The following is an 8,381-nucleotide window of genomic DNA, read 5'->3' as shown; positions in this document are numbered from 1 at the left end:
AGTGGTGCCTAGCTGGCTCAGTCAGTGGAGCAAGATTGTGAGTTCAAGCCTCACATGGGGTATAGGGGTTACTTTAAAAAAATAAAATCTTAAAAAATCAAAAAAATTGGAATCGCACATACTCAGTGTTGGATAAGATTTAGTAAAATTAATGGAAAATTAGGATTGACCTTAAGGTTGCTACAATCTAAAATATATAATTATTATATGTAAATATATNAGAGATACCCTACTCCATTATATATAATTATATGATTATTTAGAGATACCCTACTCCATTTCCCCACCAGATCTTTCACCCATTGCAAAAGCTTTAAGATATAATCCAAGTTGTGATAGTGACAATGCTAAATGATCAGTATTATCATGAATCAAATTTTAATTCAAAGTTAACGTACTGGGGGGGCGCCTGGGTGGCTTAGTCGGTTAAGCGTCTGACTTTCGCTTAGGTCATGATCTCGCGGTTCGTGGGTTCGAGCCCCGCGTCGGGCTCTGTGCTGACTGCCAGCTCAGAGCCTGGAGCCTGTTTCAGTCTGTGACTCCCTCTCTCTCTGACCCTCCCCTGCTCACGCTCTCTCTCTCTCTCCTAGAAATAAATAAAACATTTAAAAAAATTTTTTTAAAAAGTTAATGTACTGGGTAGCCATTCCTTCATCTGAACAGTAGCTATTCAATGCCCCCCATTTGGTAGGAGCAGTACTGAGTTCTGGGGATGCACTGAAGAACAAAGGCAGTCAGGGAATGCTGGAAGTTTCCAGGCTTTTGGAAGAAAAAGACAGTGATTATAAAAAAGTCCTGAGTGGCCAAAGCTACCAGTGCTAACAGAAGGGTAAGAGAACTAAGGCTTCTCCAACCAAGTATAGCAAACAAGCTGAGAAGCAGAGAATATAAGTTGGTACTCGGGTCAAGAGTGGATGGTGTTGGTAGAGAGAAAAACGTTTTGTCAGACAGTCATCCAACTTGCCTCATCATATTCCTTACAAGGGTGTTCAAACGTCTCTCAACACCCTTGTAACCTGCAAAGTATACATGTCTGTAGACCCGTCCTTAGCGTGCCAACCAACCGAAGGACAAAATTTCCGATCCGGCACTATTGTTTAAGCCACTATGAGTAAGACAATGAAGACTGTACACTTAACAATAAGGTGTGGTTCAGCCCTGCCTGCCATAATACCCAATCTCATTTTGAAGACAAATCTATAAATAAAAATCTAACTATGTTAAAAATCTAATCATTAAGAAATCTAACTCTCACGCACCACTAGAGAGAATGCAAAAAGCTACAAGTTACTTTGGAGGACAGTTCCCAAAGTTGCCAAAAAGGCAGTTTCTTTAAAAACTAAACATATTCTTACCATCTGATCCAGCAATCACATACCTTGGTAGTTACCCAAAGGTACGGAAAACTTAAATACACACAAAATCTGCATTCAGATGTTTATAGCAGTTTTATTCATGATCACAAACACTTGGAAACAAGCAAGGTATCTTTGTAGGTGAGTGGAAAAACACACTGGTAGATCAAGACAATGAAATATTTGGTGCTAAAAAGAAATGTCCTATCAAGCCATGAAAAGATATGGAAGAACCTGAAAAGCAGATTACTAAGTTGAAGAAGCCAAGTTCAAAAGCCTACTTAAAAAAAAACCAACAAAAAACCTTTTACTATATAATTCCAACTATCTAACATGCTGGGAGAAAAGGCAAAACTATCAAAACGATAAAAAGCTCACTGGTTGGGGGAGAGGCAAGGCAGGTGAATAGGAAAAACACAAAGGCATTTTTAGGGCCCTGAAAATACTCTGTGTAATATAATGATGAGCACATGGCATTACACACTTATCCAAACCCATAAAATGTTCAACACCAGGAGTAACCTCTAAGGTAAACTATGCACTTCAAGTGATTATAATTAATGGAGCTTCTTGTGTGGTGAAAAAATGCACATTCTGGTGGGGGTTGTTAACGATCGAAGAAGCTATACAAGTATGGGTGCTGTGTGTACTTGGCAAACCTCTGTACCTTCCTCTCAATTGTGGTATAAACCTAAAACTGCTCTAAAAATAACAGTAAGTCTTTTTAAAAAGAAGAAACATAAGGTTTTCATTGGGTCTTTACAGGAAGTAGAAATCAAATGGTGGGAAAGTGAAGAAATACAGCCCAGGAATATTTAATGGAGGAAATAAATTCATAGATAAGAGAATGAATGTCCTGTTTGGTTGTAGCTAAAGAATTTATTGAGTTGGACAACTTCTGCCTAATCTGTACCCAAAGAAAATTATGACTGATTGATCCCCATGCCCTTCCTATTTCTAAAAAATTTTCTTTCCAGGTAACCATCCTGAGAAGTTGAAATATGAAACTTCCCCAGCAAAATGGTGACACCACTAACAGAAGGGAGAGAGGAAAGAGAGATGAGCTTTGAGAGAAACAGTAAAGATCGATTTGTTCACTAACAAGTTAACAATTTTGCTTAAGATGAAATATTTTTAGTGAGAAAATTTGGTGGACCAGAGAAGTGAATGAAAACCAAATAAATTAGATTTGATCTCAGAAGACAAGTTACCAGCCACCTGAGTATTATCTGCAGAGAAAACAGTTCTTGGGAAACCCTCTACCCAGAAGCTACAAATGGGTAGCTCATGCCACAGAGATATTCTCTTATTACACACTATGTATCCCTTTAACATTTGCGCCAACATCCAAAATTTGGGAGATTTCACATGAAAATCCATATATCCAGTTGCTTTTGAAAAATCCAAAGAGCTGACCATTCAGGACCCAAATTCCCAGTCGGCTCTTCTGGGAAGTAGTTGCCAAATGCCCACCCAACGTCCTATGGTACATTATCCAGTTTACTACAATCCCTATGTCCTGGAATTTCAAGCTGAAGGTCAATGTCCATTTACCATCATGCTTGTCTTTTTCGCTCTGAAGGGAAAGATTTCTTGCAACTCTCCGTCAATCAAAAGTACAGTAACAAATATAGACAATGAGGCTGTGTGAGTTCTTAGACCTTCCCATTTCATGAATTTTTACTGCCTGCGTGGCCACTGGGGACAATTTGCCATTGTGGCCTTAGTATCCGGTAGCAGTTCCGTCCTGAGTCCGAGAAAGAATGTGGCATACGGGCTGAATGCCAGCTGAGGAGAGCCCCCACCTGGTCACCTGCATAATAGCACCCTGGAGAGCTCACTATTTTTCTATTCTGGCAGGCGGAGCAGTTAGGCGTGCTTCTCCGCACAGAACACAGAACAGCGCTGTGTTTGAGGTAATTAGTTTGGCTCTAAAATTAGCAGTTAAATAAATGTTAATGAACAGCTGTTCCCAATAAACAGGATAAATTGAAATTAATAATTGCCGTATTCATTTAACTAATGAATTACCCACTTTTTAAACACACCGCCATAACGTGTCATCTCCTGCCAACCCAGGCCAGTCTAACGAAATTTATTTAGTGGCAAAATAGGGCAAAGTGGGAACTGAGCAGGGCAGATACTGTGCCACTGGCTGTAAAGGTACCGAGAAAACAGAGGACTGCTTTGCTTCCATCTACTTTAAAAGGTAAAAATAGCTGATTGACTATGATCCAAACACCAGGAAGAAGAGAGTAGTTGCTTTTTCCTAAAAGGAGGATAAACTTGTGCCACGTGTTGCCCAAAGGGATTTGGTCTCGACACCCTCACCCCATCCCATCCCTTATTTTTTACCGAAGCTACTTCTTGTTCATGAGTCATTAAGGAACCCAACTGCGTACTGTCAAAGAAGTAGAGAACCACTAGAAATCGTGAGTTCTGAAGCAGTGAGACAAGCATGAGCTCAGGAGGGACATGTGTAGTTCTGACTACTTACCAACTACCTCAGTTTCCCCATATGCGCAACGCAAACATTAGTTTCCTCACAGGACTGTGGTGAGCTTCACCTGAGATCATATTGGTCAAACAGCAGAGTTATCGGCCATATAGCAGCTGCCTAGTACCTAGTCATTTCCCTCTACACCACAAAGGCAAAAGCAGATTCCAAGAAGCCAACGTGCCAATTGACTAAATGTGGATCTGCCTGAGCCGATGCATTCATCATTCACACAACCATCATTTAGTGTGTCAGGCTGTGTTCCGGGCAGGGATGCCAATGTGAACAAGGGTTCTGCTGGGTGGGGATCACACACAGGTGTCCTTGCGGGGCAGACACACTGTGATGCACGAGGACTTCCAGGTGAGTATCCTTAGGGGACTTGAGAAGCGACTGCATGGCTGTAGCTAGAATAACAGATGTGAGGAGACCCCTCCCTGAGAGGACCCCGAAGCCACCCGTGCAAAGATCTCCAGGTAAAATACCACAGAAAAAGAACAAATGTGAAGATCTTAAAGTGGGAGCATCTGGCATATTCCAGCTAGAAGATCAGTGTAGTCAGAGTATAGTGACACTATAGGATTTTCATTTTTAAAAGGCCACTCACTCCAGATGTACGTGTGACCAAGGCAGTAGGGATGGGAGGAGGTAGGAGGCTCCTGCGTACAGTGGCTTCAATGGAGATGGGGGGGGGGTCTCCATAAATTGCCACAGTCTATTCCCCCCCGTGCAAAGGGATCCTCAACACCCCAGGAATTCCCCGAGCACACTGTGTTTGTTATACAAGGTCAATACTGACAGAAGATGTTATGGTGAGTACTACACTCTCTTCCCCACTAGGAGCTGACCTTGAAGGCAATGACCAGGCTGTCTACACAACCCTTCACCACCATCCCCGTTCACTCCTTTGTCCCTCTCCCTACTCATAAAATCCACACACTTGTTACCAAATTGCTGTGCAGATGGGGAGACTCAAAATGGTTGTGTTTAAAATATTAAATAATCACAGGCAGATGCAGTGTTTCAGGTTGGCTAAGAGATCCTAGCCAGCCTGGCTTGAATCCCAACACTGCAATTTCTACCTGAGCAACCCTTGGCCAATTTGCTCCACTTCCGTCATGTGTTGGTTTCTCCATCTTTTGAACTGGGGAGGAAGGCCCCTACCTCCTGAGAAGGTCAAGTGTAACACATGAGAAGATCTTTGGACATAAGCCTGTCAAGCACACAGAAAATGTTCAGTAAGCATATAGTCAGTTGGTACTAACAGGCTCTCAGCACAGAGAGTTCTTCTCTGATTAACACAAATCCTGTTCCATCAGTGATCCAGGTGTGGCTATTTAAGAGACAGTCGAGGGATGCCTGGGTGGCTCAGTTGGTTGAGTGTCCTACCCTTGTTTTCAGCTTAAGTCATGATCCCAGAATCATGGGATCGAGCCCCACATTGGGCTCCACAATGAGGGTGAAGCCTGCTTAAGATTCTCCCCTCCTCCCTCTTTCTCTCTCTCTCTCTCTGGACACCTGGGTGGCTTAGTCAGTTAGGTGTCTGACTCTTGATTTTGGCTCAGGTCATGATCTCACAGGTTCATGGGGTCAAGCCCCACATAGAGCTCTTGGGATTCTCCCTCTCCCTCTTTCTCTGCCCCTTCCCCATTTGTACTCTCCCACCTCTCTCAAAGTAAATAAATCAACTTAAAAATATTCTTTCCTTCTGTCTCTGCCCCTCTCCCTCACTCACTCTCTCTAGTATTAAAAAAAAGAGAGAGAGAGAGAGACATTGGCCTTCACAACTAGAAGCAAAGTTAGTGGTAAAAATACTTAATAGAAAGTTTGGAGTTTTAGATAACAACTAATTTATAGATCTACTGGCAAACTCTTTAGTCTCAGCAGGTATTTCTTTGATGCAAGTAAGGGGCCCAAAACTTTACAGTAATCTAACATCAAGCGCAAAGTTAGATGAGCCAGAACCCGCATACACAGATGCGGGAGGTATAGGATCGCCAGCTCAGAGGCAAATTGGCCTTACCTAATACATTCTGAATGTGTATAATTTTCAACTCAGCATCTCGCTTCCCAATCTCTCTTTTGGAAGATACCTGCTATGGTGTGGATGTTCAAGTCCTCCCAAAATTCCCATGTTGGAATCCTACCATCCAATCTGACGGTGTTAGGTGGTGGGGCCTTTGGGAGGTCACAGTGGTTGGGTCATGAAGTTAGAACCCTCATGGGGGCGCCTGGGTGGCTTAGTCGGGTTAGCGTCTGACTTTCGCTTAGGTCATGATCTCGCAGTTCGTGGGTTCGAGCCCCGCATCGGGCTCTGTGCTGACTGCCAGCTCAGAGCCTGGAGCCTGTTTCAGTCTGTGACTCCCTCTCTCTCTGACCCTCCCCTGCTCACGCTGTCTCTCTCTCTCTCCCTCTCCTAGAAATAAATAAAAATATTTAAAAAAAAAAAAAAAAATTTAAAAAAAAAAAAAAAAAGAACCCTCATGAAGGTATTTAGTGCTCTGGATGTGGAAGGTCAGGGGCCAGCATGGTCTGGTTCTGGTGAAGGCTCTCTTCCGGGTTGCCGACTACTGACAATATTGTTGTGTCATCCTATGGTAGGTAGAGCTGGGGGAGTTCTGCGCAGTACTACTCAACTGTGAAGGAAATGCAGTAGACTTATGTGTACTAACATGCTAAGATCTCTAAAATGTATTGTACTAGAAAAAAACAAGATGAAATGTTGTGTATGTGGTATAGTAAAAAAATAATGCTTTATACTTTCATACACACATTTGTATGACAGAAATTGCCAGTTGCCTTCTCCCTGTTTTTTCCTAACAGAACCTTGCTTGTATTTATTGTAGCGATGGATTTGGCTGAAAGACTACAGTTCCCAGCATCCCTTGCAATTATACCCTAATGACTCAATTCTGGTCCATGAGATCTAATCAGAAGTAAGTGCAAGTGAGACCTTCCTACCTTCCTTCCACGTCTGGCCTCCTTTGTGGACAGAATGAATGCATTTGCCCCGATATTGGACGAGGAGGGGACCCTGAGAATGGAGGAAACGAACAGGGGATGGCAGACTGGTGCCTGGGTCCCTGATGGCACCATGCCAGCCCTGGACTGCCTGCATCCAGACTTTCCTTATGTGACAAAGAAACTTCTAACTTACTTAAGCTATTTTTATTTGAGTTTCCCTATTATAGGCAGCCAAATCTAAATCCTAAGCAACACAGAAGCCAGATCCAACAGTCTGCAAAGATGCACACTCGACTCATTTCAGTTATCATCTCTGGGGAAAGGAGGGCATGCCTGCAATTCCAGTAAGAAATCCAAGGGAAACACAGCTCTTTCCTATTTCATTTATTTGAATCCATTCATGTCTCTGTACATCTAAGAATGAAGGTTAAAATAAAAGGGTACCATCCATGGTCAATGAAAATGAGAGAATGAGGCAGAGTCTGAGGAAGCTGGCAGGGCTTGGGGCCTCAGGTGCTCTGGAGCCGCTTCTCACTGAGTCGCTGCAAGGAAGCCATGGAAAGGCTGGGCCACTTCAGCAACCACCTCCTCATGGGACTCTTACCCACACTGTCAGCTGGGTACCCCCTTCGGACACACTGCACCTGCCGACTGACCGCCAGAAACCATCCACCAGGCAACAAGCCTGGTTCCTTCCAGATAAAAATGAACCCCAGCTGAGATATTTGCAGGGCTTTGTAGTCGTTGCAAATCATTAGATCCCAGAAGGTGAGTTAGGTTCATTTACTTTCCCTGTCAGAAGGGTTTTATCTTTCACCACCACTATTTCTAAGTCAGGACAGAGGTGTATGGATGTAACAATGATGATGTCATGTCGCCTTCTCCTGTATAGTAAGATCGATGCCCTCCAATTCCATCCTGAGTCAGCCAAGGGCCCAGGAAGAAATCTTGACTTATATATTCTGCTGGTCTTATTGTATCTCTCCAACCAACAGAGATAAGGGAAGCTAACAGTTATGTCACTAATATTTTACATCCACATTCAGCTCATATTCACTAACTTTAGATTACGTGTTAGCAATATCAGCAAGAAGCCCCAGATGTCTCAACAACGGGGAAGGTGTGAAGAGCAATTTTTCCTGATTTCAACATGTCTGACCTCTTTTCTTCCAGATTTGGCAAAACCCCAACCCTGAGGAGCCCAACCATCCACTTCCTCCATGCACACGCCTGTAAAGCCTGGCTGGAGTAGACCGGTACCCTAACAAATCAGCATCCTTTATGTCCAGCCAGCACTGGACCAGACCCAGCAATTCTGCCGTTCCAAAATGACCACATCTTCACTCGTCCTAATTCTCCATCTTCCACCCCTGGTCCCCCTCTTGCTTGAGGGTCTCTATCAGGACAACAGTGCTAGACATGGACTCCCACACCTGCCACCTCAAAAGGAAAACCTCCTTGTGTCTGCACCCATCTGTTCCTTCTGTCCTCTTACCATAGGATGGCCCACCTCCTATTCGAGGCCAGTCTGCCACACAGAATCTGGATCCCCTACACACCTCACT

This window comes from Crocuta crocuta, unplaced genomic scaffold, assembly GCF_008692635.1.
Source record: "Crocuta crocuta isolate KB4526 unplaced genomic scaffold, BGI_CrCroc_1.0 scaffold107, whole genome shotgun sequence".
Classification (NCBI taxonomy): domain Eukaryota; kingdom Metazoa; phylum Chordata; class Mammalia; order Carnivora; family Hyaenidae; genus Crocuta; species Crocuta crocuta.
Note: the sequence above shows the minus strand (reverse complement) of the source record.